The sequence below is a fragment of the Festucalex cinctus genome, chromosome 19, assembly GCF_051991245.1.
Source record: "Festucalex cinctus isolate MCC-2025b chromosome 19, RoL_Fcin_1.0, whole genome shotgun sequence".
In the NCBI taxonomy this organism is placed as follows: Eukaryota; Metazoa; Chordata; class Actinopteri; order Syngnathiformes; family Syngnathidae; genus Festucalex; species Festucalex cinctus.
In genome coordinates this window covers 17,902,389-17,917,056 of record NC_135429.1, presented here as the reverse complement: position 1 = coordinate 17,917,056, position 14,668 = coordinate 17,902,389, and the positions used below count along the sequence as shown (strand labels likewise).

Below are 14,668 nucleotides of genomic sequence, written 5' to 3'. Positions count from 1 at the left end.
GACCTTTCGCTTGTGAGGAGAATGTGATAACCACTACACCATGGAAACAGACACTGGCGTTTATCCTGTTGGCAGTATTGGCAAACAGCATAGCTGTCTTGCATTCCCGATTTTAGTGACAGTTTTCCCTCTACGCCTGTCCAGGTAGCAAGCACAGAGTCCTTTCCTCGTTAGTATAGTGGATAGTATCTCCGCCTGTCACGCGGAAGACTGGGGTTCGATTCCCCAACGGGGAGGTGGTGCCTGTGTGTTTTGCTTTTTGGACACTCAGTTTTCATTGCAAATACAAAGAAAATTACCCTGTTTCCCACCCTGTTTCGAGTTGGGAACCTTTCGCGTGTGAGCCGAATGTGATAACCACTACACCATGGAAACAGACACTGGCTTTTATCCTGTTGGCAGGATTGGCAAACCGCATAGCTGTCTGGCATTAAGTTTAGTGACAATTTTACCTCTAAGCCTGTCCAGGTCGCAAGCACAGAATCCTTTCGTCGTTAGTATAGTGGATAGTATCTCCTCCTGTCACGCGGAAGACTGGGGTTCGATTCCCCAACGGGGAGGTGGTGCCTGTGTGTTTTGCTTTTTGGATACTCAGTTTTCATTGCAAATACAAAGAAAATTACCCTGTTTCCCACCCTGTTTCGAGTTGGGAACCTTCCGCGTGTGAGCCGAATGTGATAACCACTACACCATGGAAACAGACGCTGGCGTTTATCCTGTTGGCAGGATTGGCAAACAGCATAGCTGTCTGGCATTCACAAGTTTAGTGACAGTTTTACCTCTACGCCTGTCCAGGTCTCAAGCACAGAATCCTTTCCTCGTTAGTATAGTGGATTTTATCTCCGCCTGTCACGCGGAAGACTGGGGTTCGATTCCCCAACGGGGAGGTGGTGCCTGTGTGTTTTGCTTTTTGGATACTCAGTTTTCATTGCAAATTCAAAGAAAATTGCCAAGTTTCCACCCGGTTTCGAGCTGGGGACCTTTCACTTGTTAGGCGAATGTGATAACCACTACACCATGGAAACAGACACTGGCGATTACTCTGTTGGCCGGATTGGCAAACAGCATAGCTGTCTGGCATTCCCGATTTTAGTGACAGTTTTCCCTCTACGCCTGTCCAGGTAGCAAGCACAGAGTCCTTTCCTCGTTAGTATAGTGGATAGTATCTCTGCCTGTCACGCGCAAGACTGTGGTTAGATTCCCTGAAGGGGAGGTGAGTGCAGGTGCAATTCAGTTTTTGGATACTCAGTTTTCATTGCAAATACAAAGAAAATTACCCTGTTTCCCACCCGGTTTCGAGTTGGGAACCTTTCTCTTGTGAGGAGAATGTGATAACCACTACACCATGGAAACAGACACTGGCGTTTATCCTGTTGGCAGTATTGGCAAACAGCATAGCTGTCTTGCATTCCCAATTTTAGTGACAGTTTTCCCTCTACGCCTGTCCAGGTAGCAAGCACAGAGTCCTTTCCTCGTTAGTATAGTGGATAGTATCTCCGCCTGTCACGCGGAAGACTGGGGTTCGATTCCCCAACGGGGAGGTGGTGCCTGTGTGTTTTGCTTTTTGGACACTCAGTTTTCATTGCAAATACAAAGAAAATTACCCTGTTTCCCACCCTGTTTCGAGTTGGGAACCTTTCGCGTGTGAGCCGAATGTGATAACCACTACACCATGGAAACAGACACTGGCGTTTATCCTGTTGGCAGGATTGGCAAACCGCATAGCTGTCTGGCATTAAGTTTAGTGACAATTTTACCTCTACGCCTGTCCAGGTCGCAAGCACAGAATCCTTTCGTCGTTAGTATAGTGGATAGTATCTCCTCCTGTCACGCGGAAGACTGGGGTTCGATTCCCCAACGGGGAGGTGGTGCCTGTGTGTTTTGCTTTTTGGATACTCAGTTTTCATTGCAAATACAAAGAAAATTACCCTGTTTCCCACCCTTTTTCGAGTTGGGAACCTTCCGCGTGTGAGCCGAATGTGATAACCACTACACCATGGAAACAGACGCTGGTTTTTATCCTGTTGGCAGGATTGGAAAACAGCATAGCTGTCTGGCATTCCCTATTTTAGTGACAGTTTTCCTTCTATGCCTGTCCAGGTAGCAAACACAGAGTCCTTTCCTCGTTAGTATTGTGGATAGTATCTTCTCCTGTCACGCGGAAGACTGGGGTGAGATGCCCCAACGGGCACTTGGTACCTGTGCTATTGTATTTTTGGATACTCAGTTTTCATTGCAAATTCAAAGAAAATTGCCAAGTTTCCACCCGGTTTCGAGCTGGGGACCTTTCGCGTGTGAGGCGAATGTGATAACCACTACACCATGGAAACAGACACTGGCGTTTATCCTGTTGGCAGGATTGGCAAACAGCATAGCTGTCTTGCATTCCCGATTTTAGTGACAGTTTTCCCTCTACGCCTGTCCAGGTAGCAAGCACAGAGTCCTTTCCTCGTTAGTATAGTGGATAGTATCTCCGCCTGTCACGCGGAAGACTGGGGTTCGATTCCCCAACGGGGAGGTGGTGCCTGTGTGTTTTGCTTTTTGGATACTCAGTTTTCATTGCAAATTCAAAGAAAATTGCCAAGTTTCCACCCGGTTTCGAGCTGAGGAACTTTCGCGTGTTAGGCGAATGTGATAACCACTACACCATGGAAACAGACACTGGCGTTTACTCTGTTGGCCGGATTGGCAAACAGCATAGCTGTCTGGCATTCCCGATTTTAGTGACAGTTTTCCCTCTACGCCTGTCCAGGTAGCAAGCACAGAGTCCTTTCCTCGTTAGTATAGTGGATAGTATCTCTGCCTGTCACGCGCAAGACTGTGGTTAGATTCCCTGAAGGGGAGGTGAGTGCAGGTGCAATTCAGTTTTTGGATACTCAGTTTTCATTGCAAATACAAAGAAAATTACCCTGTTTCCCACCCGGTTTCGAGTTGGGAACCTTTCGCTTGTGAGGAGAATGTGATAACCACTACACCATGGAAACAGACACTGGCGTTTATCCTGTTGGCAGTATTGGCAAACAGCATAGCTGTCTTGCATTCCCGATTTTAGTGACAGTTTTCCCTCTACGCCTGTCCAGGTAGCAAGCACAGAGTCCTTTCCTCGTTAGTATAGTGGATAGTATCTCCGCCTGTCACGCGGAAGACTGGGGTTCGATTCCCCAACGGGGAGGTGGTGCCTGTGTGTTTTGCTTTTTGGACACTCAGTTTTCATTGCAAATACAAAGAAAATTACCCTGTTTCCCACCCTGTTTCGAGTTGGGAACCTTTCGCGTGTGAGCCGAATGTGATAACCACTACACCATGGAAACAGACACTGGCTTTTATCCTGTTGGCAGGATTGGCAAACCGCATAGCTGTCTGGCATTAAGTTTAGTGACAATTTTACCTCTAAGCCTGTCCAGGTCGCAAGCACAGAATCCTTTCGTCGTTAGTATAGTGGATAGTATCTCCTCCTGTCACGCGGAAGACTGGGGTTCGATTCCCCAACGGGGAGGTGGTGCCTGTGTGTTTTGCTTTTTGGATACTCAGTTTTCATTGCAAATACAAAGAAAATTACCCTGTTTCCCACCCTTTTTCGAGTTGGGAACCTTCCGCGTGTGAGCCGAATGTGATAACCACTACACCATGGAAACAGACGCTGGTGTTTATCCTGTTGGCAGGATTGGAAAACAGCATAGCTGTCTGGCATTCCCTATTTTAGTGACAGTTTTCCTTCTATGCCTGTCCAGGTAGCAAACACAGAGTCCTTTCCTCGTTAGTATTGTGGATAGTATCTTCTCCTGTCGCGCGGAAGACTGGGGTGAGATGCCCCAACGGGCACTTGGTACCTGTGCTATTGTATTTTTGGATACTCAGTTTTCATTGCAAATTCAAAGAAAATTGCCAAGTTTCCACCCGGTTTCGAGCTGGGGACCTTTCGCTTGTGAGGAGAATGTGATAACCACTACACCATGGAAACAGACACTGGCGTTTATCCTGTTGGCAGTATTGGCAAACAGCATAGCTGTCTTGCATTCCCGATTTTAGTGACAGTTTTCCCTCTACGCCTGTCCAGGTAGCAAGCACAGAGTCCTTTCCTCGTTAGTATAGTGGATAGTATCTCCGCCTGTCACGCGGAAGACTGGGGTTCGATTCCCCAACGGGGAGGTGGTGCCTGTGTGTTTTGCTTTTTGGACACTCAGTTTTCATTGCAAATACAAAGAAAATTACCCTGTTTCCCACCCTGTTTCGAGTTGGGAACCTTTCGCGTGTGAGCCGAATGTGATAACCACTACACCATGGAAACAGACACTGGCTTTTATCCTGTTGGCAGGATTGGCAAACCGCATAGCTGTCTGGCATTAAGTTTAGTGACAATTTTACCTCTAAGCCTGTCCAGGTCGCAAGCACAGAATCCTTTCGTCGTTAGTATAGTGGATAGTATCTCCTCCTGTCACGCGGAAGACTGGGGTTCGATTCCCCAACGGGGAGGTGGTGCCTGTGTGTTTTGCTTTTTGGATACTCAGTTTTCATTGCAAATACAAAGAAAATTACCCTGTTTCCCACCCTTTTTCGAGTTGGGAACCTTCCGCGTGTGAGCCGAATGTGATAACCACTACACCATGGAAACAGACGCTGGTGTTTATCCTGTTGGCAGGATTGGAAAACAGCATAGCTGTCTGGCATTCCCTATTTTAGTGACAGTTTTCCTTCTATGCCTGTCCAGGTAGCAAACACAGAGTCCTTTCCTCGTTAGTATTGTGGATAGTATCTTCTCCTGTCACGCGGAAGACTGGGGTGAGATGCCCCAACGGGCACTTGGTACCTGTGCTATTGTATTTTTGGATACTCAGTTTTCATTGCAAATTCAAAGAAAATTGCCAAGTTTCCACCCGGTTTCGAGCTGGGGACCTTTCGCATGTGAGGCGAATGTGATAACCACTACACCATGGAAACAGACACTGGCGTTTATCCTGTTGGCAGGATTGGCAAACAGCATAGCTGTCTGGCATTCCCGATTTTAGTGACAGTTTTCCCTCTACGCCTGTCCAGGTAGCAAGCACAGAGTCCTTTCCTCGTTAGTATAGTGGATAGTATCTCTGCCTGTCACGCGCAAGACTGTGGTTAGATTCCCTGAAGGGGAGGTGAGTGCAGGTGCAATTCAGTTTTTGGATACTCAGTTTTCATTGCAAATACAAAGAAAATTACCCTGTTTCCCACCCGGTTTCGAGTTGGGAACCTTTCGCTTGTGAGGAGAATGTGATAACCACTACACCATGGAAACAGACACTGGCGTTTATCCTGTTGGCAGTATTGGCAAACAGCATAGCTGTCTTGCATTCCCGATTTTAGTGACAGTTTTCCCTCTACGCCTGTCCAGGTAGCAAGCACAGAGTCCTTTCCTCGTTAGTATAGTGGATAGTATCTCCGCCTGTCACGCGGAAGACTGGGGTTCGATTCCCCAACGGGGAGGTGGTGCCTGTGTGTTTTGCTTTTTGGACACTCAGTTTTCATTGCAAATACAAAGAAAATTACCCTGTTTCCCACCCTGTTTCGAGTTGGGAACCTTTCGCGTGTGAGCCGAATGTGATAACCACTACACCATGGAAACAGACACTGGCGTTTATCCTGTTGGCAGGATTGGCAAACCGCATAGCTGTCTGGCATTAAGTTTAGTGACAATTTTACCTCTAAGCCTGTCCAGGTAGCAAGCACAGAGTCCTTTCCTCGTTAGTATAGTGGATAGTATCTCCGCCTGTCACGCGGAAGACTGGGGTTCGATTCCCCAACGGGGAGGTGGTGCCTGTGTGTTTTGCTTTTTGGACACTCAGTTTTCATTGCAAATACAAAGAAAATTACCCTGTTTCCCACCCTGTTTCGAGTTGGGAACCTTTCGCGTGTGAGCCGAATGTGATAACCACTACACCATGGAAACAGACACTGGCTTTTATCCTGTTGGCAGGATTGGCAAACCGCATAGCTGTCTGGCATTAAGTTTAGTGACAATTTTACCTCTAAGCCTGTCCAGGTCGCAAGCACAGAATCCTTTCGTCGTTAGTATAGTGGATAGTATCTCCTCCTGTCACGCGGAAGACTGGGGTTCGATTCCCCAACGGGGAGGTGGTGCCTGTGTGTTTTGCTTTTTGGATACTCAGTTTTCATTGCAAATACAAAGAAAATTACCCTGTTTCCCACCCTTTTTCGAGTTGGGAACCTTCCGCGTGTGAGCCGAATGTGATAACCACTACACCATGGAAACAGACGCTGGTGTTTATCCTGTTGGCAGGATTGGAAAACAGCATAGCTGTCTGGCATTCCCTATTTTAGTGACAGTTTTCCTTCTATGCCTGTCCAGGTAGCAAACACAGAGTCCTTTCCTCGTTAGTATTGTGGATAGTATCTTCTCCTGTCACGCGGAAGACTGGGGTGAGATGCCCCAACGGGCACTTGGTACCTGTGCTATTGTATTTTTGGATACTCAGTTTTCATTGCAAATTCAAAGAAAATTGCCAAGTTTCCACCCGGTTTCGAGCTGGGGACCTTTCGCGTGTGAGGCGAATGTGATAACCACTACACCATGGAAACAGACACTGGGGTTTATCCTGTTGGCAGGATTGGCAAACAGCATAGCTGTCTTGCATTCCCGATTTTAGTGACAGTTTTCCCTCTACGCCTGTCCAGGTAGCAAGCACAGAGTCCTTTCCTCGTTAGTATAGTGGATAGTATCTCCGCCTGTCACGCGGAAGACTGGGGTTCGATTCCCCAACGGGGAGGTGGTGCCTGTGTGTTTTGCTTTTTGGATACTCAGTTTTCATTGCAAATTCAAAGAAAATTGCCAAGTTTCCACCCGGTTTCGAGCTGGGGACCTTTCGCGTGTTAGGCGAATGTGATAACCACTACACCATGGAAACAGACACTGGTGTTTACTCTGTTGGCCGGATTGGCAAACAGCATAGCTGTCTGGCATTCCCGATTTTAGTGACAGTTTTCCCTCTACGCCTGTCCAGGTAGCAAGCACAGAGTCCTTTCCTCGTTAGTATAGTGGATAGTATCTCTGCCTGTCACGCGCAAGACTGTGGTTAGATTCCCTGAAGGGGAGGTGAGTGCAGGTGCAATTCAGTTTTTGGATACTCAGTTTTCATTGCAAATACAAAGAAAATTACCCTGTTTCCCACCCGGTTTCGAGTTGGGAACCTTTCGCTTGTGAGGAGAATGTGATAACCACTACACCATGGAAACAGACACTGGCGTTTATCCTGTTGGCAGTATTGGCAAACAGCATAGCTGTCTTGCATTCCCGATTTTAGTGACAGTTTTCCCTCTACGCCTGTCCAGGTAGCAAGCACAGAGTCCTTTCCTCGTTAGTATAGTGGATAGTATCTCCGCCTGTCACGCGGAAGACTGGGGTTCGATTCCCCAACGGGGAGGTGGTGCCTGTGTGTTTTGCTTTTTGGACACTCAGTTTTCATTGCAAATACAAAGAAAATTACCCTGTTTCCCACCCTGTTTCGAGTTGGGAACCTTTCGCGTGTGAGCCGAATGTGATAACCACTACACCATGGAAACAGACACTGGCGTTTATCCTGTTGGCAGGATTGGCAAACCGCATAGCTGTCTGGCATTAAGTTTAGTGACAATTTTACCTCTAAGCCTGTCCAGGTCGCAAGCACAGAATCCTTTCATCGTTAGTATAGTGGATAGTATCTCCTCCTGTCACGCGGAAGACTGGGGTTCGATTCCCCAACGGGGAGGTGGTGCCTGTTTGTTTTGCTTTTTGGATACTCAGTTTTCATTGCAAATACAAAGAAAATTACCCTGTTTCCCACCCTTTTTCGAGTTGGGAACCTTCCGCGTGTGAGCCGAATGTGATAACCACTACACCATGGAAACAGACGCTGGTGTTTATCCTGTTGGCAGGATTGGAAAACAGCATAGCTGTCTGGCATTCCCTATTTTAGTGACAGTTTTCCTTCTATGCCTGTCCAGGTAGCAAACACAGAGTCCTTTCCTCGTTAGTATTGTGGATAGTATCTTCTCCTGTCACGCGGAAGACTGGGGTGAGATGCCCCAACGGGCACTTGGTACCTGTGCTATTGTATTTTTGGATACTCAGTTTTCATTGCAAATTCAAAGAAAATTGCCAAGTTTCCACCCGGTTTCGAGCTGGGGACCTTTCGCGTGTGAGGCGAATGTGATAACCACTACACCATGGAAACAGACACTGGCGTTTATCCTGTTGGCAGGATTGGCAAACGGCATAGCTGTCTTGCATTCCCGATTTTAGTGACAGTTTTCCCTCTACGCCTGTCCAGGTAGCAAGCACAGAGTCCTTTCCTCGTTAGTATAGTGGATAGTATCTCCGCCTGTCACGCGGAAGACTGGGGTTCGATTCCCCAACGGGGAGGTGGTGCCTGTGTGTTTTGCTTTTTGGATACTCAGTTTTCATTGCAAATTCAAAGAAAATTGCCAAGTTTCCACCCGGTTTCGAGCTGGGGACCTTTCGCGTGTTAGGCGAATGTGATAACCACTACACCATGGAAACGGACACTGGCGTTTACTCTGTTGGCCGGATTGGCAAACAGCATAGCTGTCTGGCATTTCCGATTTTAGTGACAGTTTTCCTTCTATGCCTGTCCAGGTAGCAAACACAGAGTCCTTTCCTCGTTAGTATAGTGGATAGTATCTCCTCCTGTCACGCGGAAGACTGGGGTTCGATTCCCCAACGGGGAGGTGGTGCCTGTGTGTTTTGCTTTTTGGATACTCAGTTTTCATTGCAAATACAAAGAAAATTACCCTGTTTCCCACCCTTTTTCGAGTTGGGAACCTTCCGCGTGTGAGCCGAATGTGATAACCACTACACCATGGAAACAGACGCTGGTGTTTATCCTGTTGGCAGGATTGGAAAACAGCATAGCTGTCTGGCATTCCCTATTTTAGTGACAGTTTTCCTTCTATGCCTGTCCAGGTAGCAAACACAGAGTCCTTTCCTCGTTAGTATTGTGGATAGTATCTTCTCCTGTCACGCGGAAGACTGGGGTGAGATGCCCCAACGGGCACTTGGTACCTGTGCTATTGTATTTTTGGATACTCAGTTTTCATTGCAAATTCAAAGAAAATTGCCAAGTTTCCACCCGGTTTCGAGCTGGGGACCTTTCGCGTGTGAGGCGAATGTGATAACCACTACACCATGGAAACAGACACTGGCGTTTATCCTGTTGGCAGGATTGGCAAACGGCATAGCTGTCTTGCATTCCCGATTTTAGTGACAGTTTTCCCTCTACGCCTGTCCAGGTAGCAAGCACAGAGTCCTTTCCTCGTTAGTATAGTGGATACTATCTCCGCCTGTCACGAGGAAGACTGGGGTTCGATTCCCCAACGGGGAGGTGGTGCCTGTGTGTTTTGCTTTTTGGATACTCAGTTTTCATTGCAAATTCAAAGAAAATTGCCAAGTTTCCACCCGGTTTCGAGCTGGGGACCTTTCGCGTGTTAGGCGAATGTGATAACCACTACACCATGGAAACGGACACTGGCGTTTACTCTGTTGGCCGGATTGGCAAACAGCATAGCTGTCTGGCATTCCCGATTTTAGTGACAGTTTTCCCTCTACGCCTGTCCAGGTAGCAAGCACAGAGTCCTTTCCTCGTTAGTATAGTGGATAGTATCTCTGCCTGTCACGCGCAAGACTGTGGTTAGATTCCCTGAAGGCGAGGTGAGTGCAGGTGCAATTCAATTTTTGGATACTCAGTTTTCATTGCAAATACAAAGAAAATTACCCTGTTTCCCACCCTGTTTCGAGTTGGGAACCTTTCGCGTGTGAGCCGAATGTGATAACCACTACACCATGGAAACAGACACTGGCGTTTATCCTGTTGGCAGGATTGGCAAACAGCATAGCTGTCTGGCATTCACAAGTTTAGTGACAGTTTTACCTCTACGCCTGTCCAGGTCGCAAGCACAGAATCCTTTCCTCGTTAGTATAGTGGATAGTATCTCCTCCTGTCACGCGGAAGACTGGGGTTCGATTCCCCAACGGGGAGGTGGTGCCTGTGTGTTTTGCTTTTTGGATACTCAGTTTTCATTGCAAATACAAAGAAAATTACCCTGTTTCCCACCCTGTTTCGAGTTGGGAAACTTCAGCGTGTGAGCCGAATGTGATAACCACTACACCATGGAAACAGACGCTGGCGTTTATCCTGTTGGCAGGATTGGCAAACAGCATAGCTGTCTGGCATTGTTTAGTGACAGTTTTACCTCTACGCCTGTCCAGGTCTCAAGCACAGAATCCTTTCCTCGTTAGTATAGTGGATAGTATCTCCTCCTGTCACGCGGAAGACTGGGGTTCGATTCCCCAACGGGGAGGTGGTCCCTGTGTGTTTTGCTTTTTGGATACTCAGTTTTCATTGCAAATACAAAGAAAATTACCCTGTTTCCCACCCTGTTTCGAGTTGGGAACCTTTCGCGTGTGAGCCGAATGTGATAACCACTACACCATGGAAACAGACACTGGCGTTTATCCTGTTGGCAGGATTGGCAAACAGCATAGCTGTCTGGCATTCCCGATTTTAGTGACAGTTTTCCCTCTACGCCTGTCCAGGTAGCAAGCACAGAGTCCTTTCCTCGTTAGTATAGTGGATAGTATCTCCTCCTGTCACGCGGAAGACTGGGGTTCGATTCCCCAACGGGGAGGTGGTGCCTGTGTGTTTTGCTTTTTGGATACTCAGTTTTCATTGCAAATACAAAGAAAATTACCCTGTTTCCCACCCTGTTTCGAGTTGGGAACCTTCCGCGTGTGAGCCGAATGTGATAACCACTACACCATGGAAACAGACGCTGGCGTTTATCCTGTTGGCAGGATTGGCAAACAGCATAGCTGTCTGGCATTCCCGATTTTAGTGACAGTTTTCCCTCTACGCCTGTCCAGGTAGCAAGCACAGAGTCCTTTCCTCTTTAGTATAGTGGATAGTATCTCCGCCTGTCACGCGGAAGACTGGGGTTCGATTCCCCAACGGGGAGGTGGTGCCTGTGTGTTTTGCTTTTTGGATACTGAGTTTTCATTGCAAATTCAAAGAAAATTGCCAAGTTTCCACCCGGTTTCGAGCTGGGGACCTTTCGCGTGTTAGGCGAATGTGATAACCACTACACCATGGAAACAGACACTGGCGTTTACTCTGTTGGCCGGATTGGCAAACAGCATAGCTGTCTGGCATTCCCGATTTTAGTGACAGTTTTCCCTCTACGCCTGTCCAGGTAGCAAGCACAGAGTCCTTTCCTCGTTAGTATAGTGGATAGTATCTCTGCCTGTCACGCGCAAGACTGTGGTTAGATTCCCTGAAGGGGAGGTGAGTGCAGGTGCAATTCAATTTTTGGATACTCAATTTTCATTGCAAATACAAAGAAAATTACCCTGTTTCCCACCCTGTTTCGAGTTGGGAACCTTTCGCGTGTGAGCCGAATGTGATAACCACTACACCATGGAAACAGACACTGGCGTTTATCCTGTTGGCAGGATTGGCAAACAGCATAGCTGTCTGGCATTCACAAGTTTAGTGACAGTTTTCCCTCTACGCCTGTCCAGGTAGCAAGCAGAGAGTCCTTTCCTCGTTAGTATAGTGGATAGTATCTCCGCCTGTCACGCGGAAGACTGGGGTTCGATTCCCCAACGGGGAGGTGGTGCCTGTGTGTTTTGCTTTTTGGATACTCAGTTTTCATTGCAAATTCAAAGAAAATTGCCAAGTTTCCACCCGGTTTCGAGCTGGGGACCTTTCGCGTGTTAGGCGAATGTGATAACCACTACACCATGGAAACAGACACTGGCGTTTACTCTGTTGGCCGGATTGGCAAACAGCATAGCTGTCTGGCATTCCCGATTTTAGTGACAGTTTTCCCTCTACGCCTGTCCAGGTAGCAAGCACAGAGTCCTTTCCTCGTTAGTATAGTGGATAGTATCTCTGCCTGTCACGCGCAAGACTGTGGTTAGATTCCCTGAAGGGGAGGTGAGTGCAGGTGCAATTCAGTTTTTGGATACTCAGTTTTCATTGCAAATACAAAGAAAATTACCCTGCTTCCCACCCGGTTTCGAGTTGGGAACCTTTCGCTTGTGAGGAGAATGTGATAACCACTACACCATGGAAACAGACACTGGCGTTTATCCTGTTGGCAGTATTGGCAAACAGCATAGCTGTCTTGCATTCCCGATTTTAGTGACAGTTTTCCCTCTACGCCTGTCCAGGTAGCAAGCACAGAGTCCTTTCCTCGTTAGTATAGTGGATAGTATCTCCGCCTGTCACGCGGAAGACTGGGGTTCGATTCCCCAACGGGGAGGTGGTGCCTGTGTGTTTTGCTTTTTGGACACTCAGTTTTCATTGCAAATACGAAGAAAATTACCCTGTTTCCCACCCTGTTTCGAGTTGGGAACCTTTCGCGTGTGAGCCGAATGTGATAACCACTACACCATGGAAACAGACACTGGCGTTTATCCTGTTGGCAGGATTGGCAAACCGCATAGCTGTCTGGCATTAAGTTTAGTGACAATTTTACCTCTAAGCCTGTCCAGGTCGCAAGCACAGAATCCTTTCGTCGTTAGTATAGTGGATAGTATCTCCTCCTGTCACGCGGAAGACTGGGGTTCGATTCCCCAACGGGGAGGTGGTGCCTGTGTGTTTTGCTTTTTGGATACTCAGTTTTCATTGCAAATACAAAGAAAATTACCCTGTTTCCCACCCTTTTTCGAGTTGGGAACCTTCCGCGTGTGAGCCGAATGTGATAACCACTACACCATGGAAACAGACGCTGGTGTTTATCCTGTTGGCAGGATTGGAAAAACAGCATAGCTGTCTGGCATTCCCTATTTTAGTGACAGTTTTCCTTCTATGCCTGTCCAGGTAGCAAACACAGAGTCCTTTCCTCGTTAGTATAGTGGATAGTATCTCCTTCTGTCACGCGGAAGACTGGGGTTCGATTCCCCAACGGGGAGGTGGTGCCTGTGTGTTTTGCTTTTTGGATACTCAGTTTTCATTGCAAATACAAAGAAAATTACCCTGTTTCCCACCCTGTTTCGAGTTGGGAACCTTCCGCGTGTGAGCCGAATGTGATAACCACTACACCATGGAAACAGACGCTGGTGTTTATCCTGTTGGCAGGATTGGAAAACAGCATAGCTGTCTGGCATTCCCTATTTTAGTGACAGTTTTCCTTCTATGCCTGTCCAGGTAGCAAACACAGAGTCCTTTCCTCGTTAGTATTGTGGATAGTATCTTCTCCTGTCACGCGGAAGACTGGGGTGAGATGCCCCAACGGGCACTTGGTACCTGTGCTATTGTATTTTTGGATACTCAGTTTTCATTGCAAATTCAAAGAAAATTGCCAAGTTTCCACCCGGTTTCGAGCTGGGGACCTTTCGCGTGTGAGGCGAATGTGATAACCACTACACCATGGAAACAGACACTGGCGTTTATCCTGTTGGCAGGATTGGCAAACAGCATAGCTGTCTTGCATTCCCGATTTTAGTGACAGTTTTCCCTCTACGCCTGTCCAGGTAGCAAGCACAGAGTCCTTTCCTCGTTAGTATAGTGGATAGTATCTCCGCCTGTCACGCGGAAGACTGGGGTTCGATTCCCCAACGGGGAGGTGGTGCCTGTGTGTTTTGTTTTTTGGATACTCAGTTTTCATTGCAAATTCAAAGAAAATTGCCAAGTTTCCACCCGGTTTCGAGCTGGGGACCTTTCGCGTGTTAGGCGAATGTGATAACCACTACACCATGGAAACAGACACTGGTGTTTACTCTGTTGGCCGGATTGGCAAACAGCATAGCTGTCTGGCATTCCCGATTTTAGTGACAGTTTTCCCTCTACGCCTGTCCAGGTAGCAAGCACAGAGTCCTTTCCTCGTTAGTATAGTGGATAGTATCTCTGCCTGTCACGCGCAAGACTGTGGTTAGATTCCCTGAAGGGGAGGTGAGTGCAGGTGCAATTCAGTTTTTGGATACTCAGTTTTCATTGCAAATACAAAGAAAATTACCCTGTTTCCCACCCGGTTTCGAGTTGGGAACCTTTCGCTTGTGAGGAGAATGTGATAACCACTACACCATGGAAACAGACACTGGCGTTTATCCTGTTGGCAGTATTGGCAAACAGCATAGCTGTCTTGCATTCCCGATTTTAGTGACAGTTTTCCCTCTACGCCTGTCCAGGTAGCAAGCACAGAGTCCTTTCCTCGTTAGTATAGTGGATAGTATCTCCGCCTGTCACGCGGAAGACTGGGGTTCGATTCCCCAACGGGGAGGTGGTGCCTGTGTGTTTTGCTTTTTGGACACTCAGTTTTCATTGCAAATACAAAGAAAATTACCCTGTTTCCCACCCTGTTTCGAGTTGGGAACCTTTCGCGTGTGAGCCGAATGTGATAACCACTACACCATGGAAACAGACACTGGCGTTTATCCTGTTGGCAGGATTGGCAAACCGCATAGCTGTCTGGCATTAAGTTTAGTGACAATTTTACCTCTAAGCCTGTCCAGGTCGCAAGCACAGAATCCTTTCATCGTTAGTATAGTGGATAGTATCTCCTCCTGTCACGCGGAAGACTGGGGTTCGATTCCCCAACGGGGAGGTGGTGCCTGTGTGTTTTGCTTTTTGGATACTCAGTTTTCATTGCAAATACAAAGAAAATTACCCTGTTTCCCACCCTTTTT

General features: G+C 47.5%; 27 non-coding genes across 27 annotated transcripts; 14 read left to right on the top strand and 13 right to left on the bottom strand.

Annotated features, from left to right (window-relative positions):
- The first annotated feature begins 164 nt into the window (after window positions 1–164).
- Window positions 165–236, top strand: trnad-guc (transfer RNA aspartic acid (anticodon GUC)). Its single transcript has one exon. It is a non-coding gene; the product is annotated as a tRNA-Asp (tRNA).
- Window positions 237–952: 716 nt separating this feature from the next.
- trnav-aac (transfer RNA valine (anticodon AAC)) lies at window positions 953–1,025 on the bottom strand. Its single transcript has one exon. It is a non-coding gene; the product is annotated as a tRNA-Val (tRNA).
- A 444-nt stretch (window positions 1,026–1,469) lies between these two features.
- On the top strand, window positions 1,470–1,541 carry trnad-guc (transfer RNA aspartic acid (anticodon GUC)). Its single transcript has one exon. It is a non-coding gene; the product is annotated as a tRNA-Asp (tRNA).
- Window positions 1,542–2,257: 716 nt separating this feature from the next.
- trnav-cac (transfer RNA valine (anticodon CAC)) lies at window positions 2,258–2,330 on the bottom strand. The gene has a single exon. It is a non-coding gene; the product is annotated as a tRNA-Val (tRNA).
- A 116-nt stretch (window positions 2,331–2,446) lies between these two features.
- On the top strand, window positions 2,447–2,518 carry trnad-guc (transfer RNA aspartic acid (anticodon GUC)). Its single transcript has one exon. It is a non-coding gene; the product is annotated as a tRNA-Asp (tRNA).
- Window positions 2,519–3,100: 582 nt separating this feature from the next.
- On the top strand, window positions 3,101–3,172 carry trnad-guc (transfer RNA aspartic acid (anticodon GUC)). The gene has a single exon. It is a non-coding gene; the product is annotated as a tRNA-Asp (tRNA).
- A 905-nt stretch (window positions 3,173–4,077) lies between these two features.
- On the top strand, window positions 4,078–4,149 carry trnad-guc (transfer RNA aspartic acid (anticodon GUC)). Its single transcript has one exon. It is a non-coding gene; the product is annotated as a tRNA-Asp (tRNA).
- Window positions 4,150–4,865: 716 nt separating this feature from the next.
- On the bottom strand, window positions 4,866–4,938 carry trnav-cac (transfer RNA valine (anticodon CAC)). The gene has a single exon. It is a non-coding gene; the product is annotated as a tRNA-Val (tRNA).
- A 444-nt stretch (window positions 4,939–5,382) lies between these two features.
- Window positions 5,383–5,454, top strand: trnad-guc (transfer RNA aspartic acid (anticodon GUC)). Its single transcript has one exon. It is a non-coding gene; the product is annotated as a tRNA-Asp (tRNA).
- A 252-nt stretch (window positions 5,455–5,706) lies between these two features.
- On the top strand, window positions 5,707–5,778 carry trnad-guc (transfer RNA aspartic acid (anticodon GUC)). Its single transcript has one exon. It is a non-coding gene; the product is annotated as a tRNA-Asp (tRNA).
- Window positions 5,779–6,494: 716 nt separating this feature from the next.
- On the bottom strand, window positions 6,495–6,567 carry trnav-cac (transfer RNA valine (anticodon CAC)). The gene has a single exon. It is a non-coding gene; the product is annotated as a tRNA-Val (tRNA).
- A 116-nt stretch (window positions 6,568–6,683) lies between these two features.
- trnad-guc (transfer RNA aspartic acid (anticodon GUC)) lies at window positions 6,684–6,755 on the top strand. Its single transcript has one exon. It is a non-coding gene; the product is annotated as a tRNA-Asp (tRNA).
- Window positions 6,756–6,820: 65 nt separating this feature from the next.
- trnav-aac (transfer RNA valine (anticodon AAC)) lies at window positions 6,821–6,893 on the bottom strand. Its single transcript has one exon. It is a non-coding gene; the product is annotated as a tRNA-Val (tRNA).
- A 444-nt stretch (window positions 6,894–7,337) lies between these two features.
- On the top strand, window positions 7,338–7,409 carry trnad-guc (transfer RNA aspartic acid (anticodon GUC)). The gene has a single exon. It is a non-coding gene; the product is annotated as a tRNA-Asp (tRNA).
- Window positions 7,410–8,125: 716 nt separating this feature from the next.
- Window positions 8,126–8,198, bottom strand: trnav-cac (transfer RNA valine (anticodon CAC)). Its single transcript has one exon. It is a non-coding gene; the product is annotated as a tRNA-Val (tRNA).
- A 116-nt stretch (window positions 8,199–8,314) lies between these two features.
- Window positions 8,315–8,386, top strand: trnad-guc (transfer RNA aspartic acid (anticodon GUC)). Its single transcript has one exon. It is a non-coding gene; the product is annotated as a tRNA-Asp (tRNA).
- A 65-nt stretch (window positions 8,387–8,451) lies between these two features.
- On the bottom strand, window positions 8,452–8,524 carry trnav-aac (transfer RNA valine (anticodon AAC)). The gene has a single exon. It is a non-coding gene; the product is annotated as a tRNA-Val (tRNA).
- A 580-nt stretch (window positions 8,525–9,104) lies between these two features.
- Window positions 9,105–9,177, bottom strand: trnav-cac (transfer RNA valine (anticodon CAC)). The gene has a single exon. It is a non-coding gene; the product is annotated as a tRNA-Val (tRNA).
- Window positions 9,178–9,430: 253 nt separating this feature from the next.
- Window positions 9,431–9,503, bottom strand: trnav-aac (transfer RNA valine (anticodon AAC)). Its single transcript has one exon. It is a non-coding gene; the product is annotated as a tRNA-Val (tRNA).
- A 1,557-nt stretch (window positions 9,504–11,060) lies between these two features.
- trnav-aac (transfer RNA valine (anticodon AAC)) lies at window positions 11,061–11,133 on the bottom strand. The gene has a single exon. It is a non-coding gene; the product is annotated as a tRNA-Val (tRNA).
- Window positions 11,134–11,577: 444 nt separating this feature from the next.
- trnad-guc (transfer RNA aspartic acid (anticodon GUC)) lies at window positions 11,578–11,649 on the top strand. The gene has a single exon. It is a non-coding gene; the product is annotated as a tRNA-Asp (tRNA).
- A 65-nt stretch (window positions 11,650–11,714) lies between these two features.
- Window positions 11,715–11,787, bottom strand: trnav-aac (transfer RNA valine (anticodon AAC)). The gene has a single exon. It is a non-coding gene; the product is annotated as a tRNA-Val (tRNA).
- A 444-nt stretch (window positions 11,788–12,231) lies between these two features.
- trnad-guc (transfer RNA aspartic acid (anticodon GUC)) lies at window positions 12,232–12,303 on the top strand. Its single transcript has one exon. It is a non-coding gene; the product is annotated as a tRNA-Asp (tRNA).
- Window positions 12,304–13,347: 1,044 nt separating this feature from the next.
- trnav-cac (transfer RNA valine (anticodon CAC)) lies at window positions 13,348–13,420 on the bottom strand. The gene has a single exon. It is a non-coding gene; the product is annotated as a tRNA-Val (tRNA).
- A 116-nt stretch (window positions 13,421–13,536) lies between these two features.
- Window positions 13,537–13,608, top strand: trnad-guc (transfer RNA aspartic acid (anticodon GUC)). Its single transcript has one exon. It is a non-coding gene; the product is annotated as a tRNA-Asp (tRNA).
- A 65-nt stretch (window positions 13,609–13,673) lies between these two features.
- On the bottom strand, window positions 13,674–13,746 carry trnav-aac (transfer RNA valine (anticodon AAC)). Its single transcript has one exon. It is a non-coding gene; the product is annotated as a tRNA-Val (tRNA).
- A 444-nt stretch (window positions 13,747–14,190) lies between these two features.
- On the top strand, window positions 14,191–14,262 carry trnad-guc (transfer RNA aspartic acid (anticodon GUC)). Its single transcript has one exon. It is a non-coding gene; the product is annotated as a tRNA-Asp (tRNA).
- The last annotated feature ends 406 nt before the right edge of the window (window positions 14,263–14,668 follow it).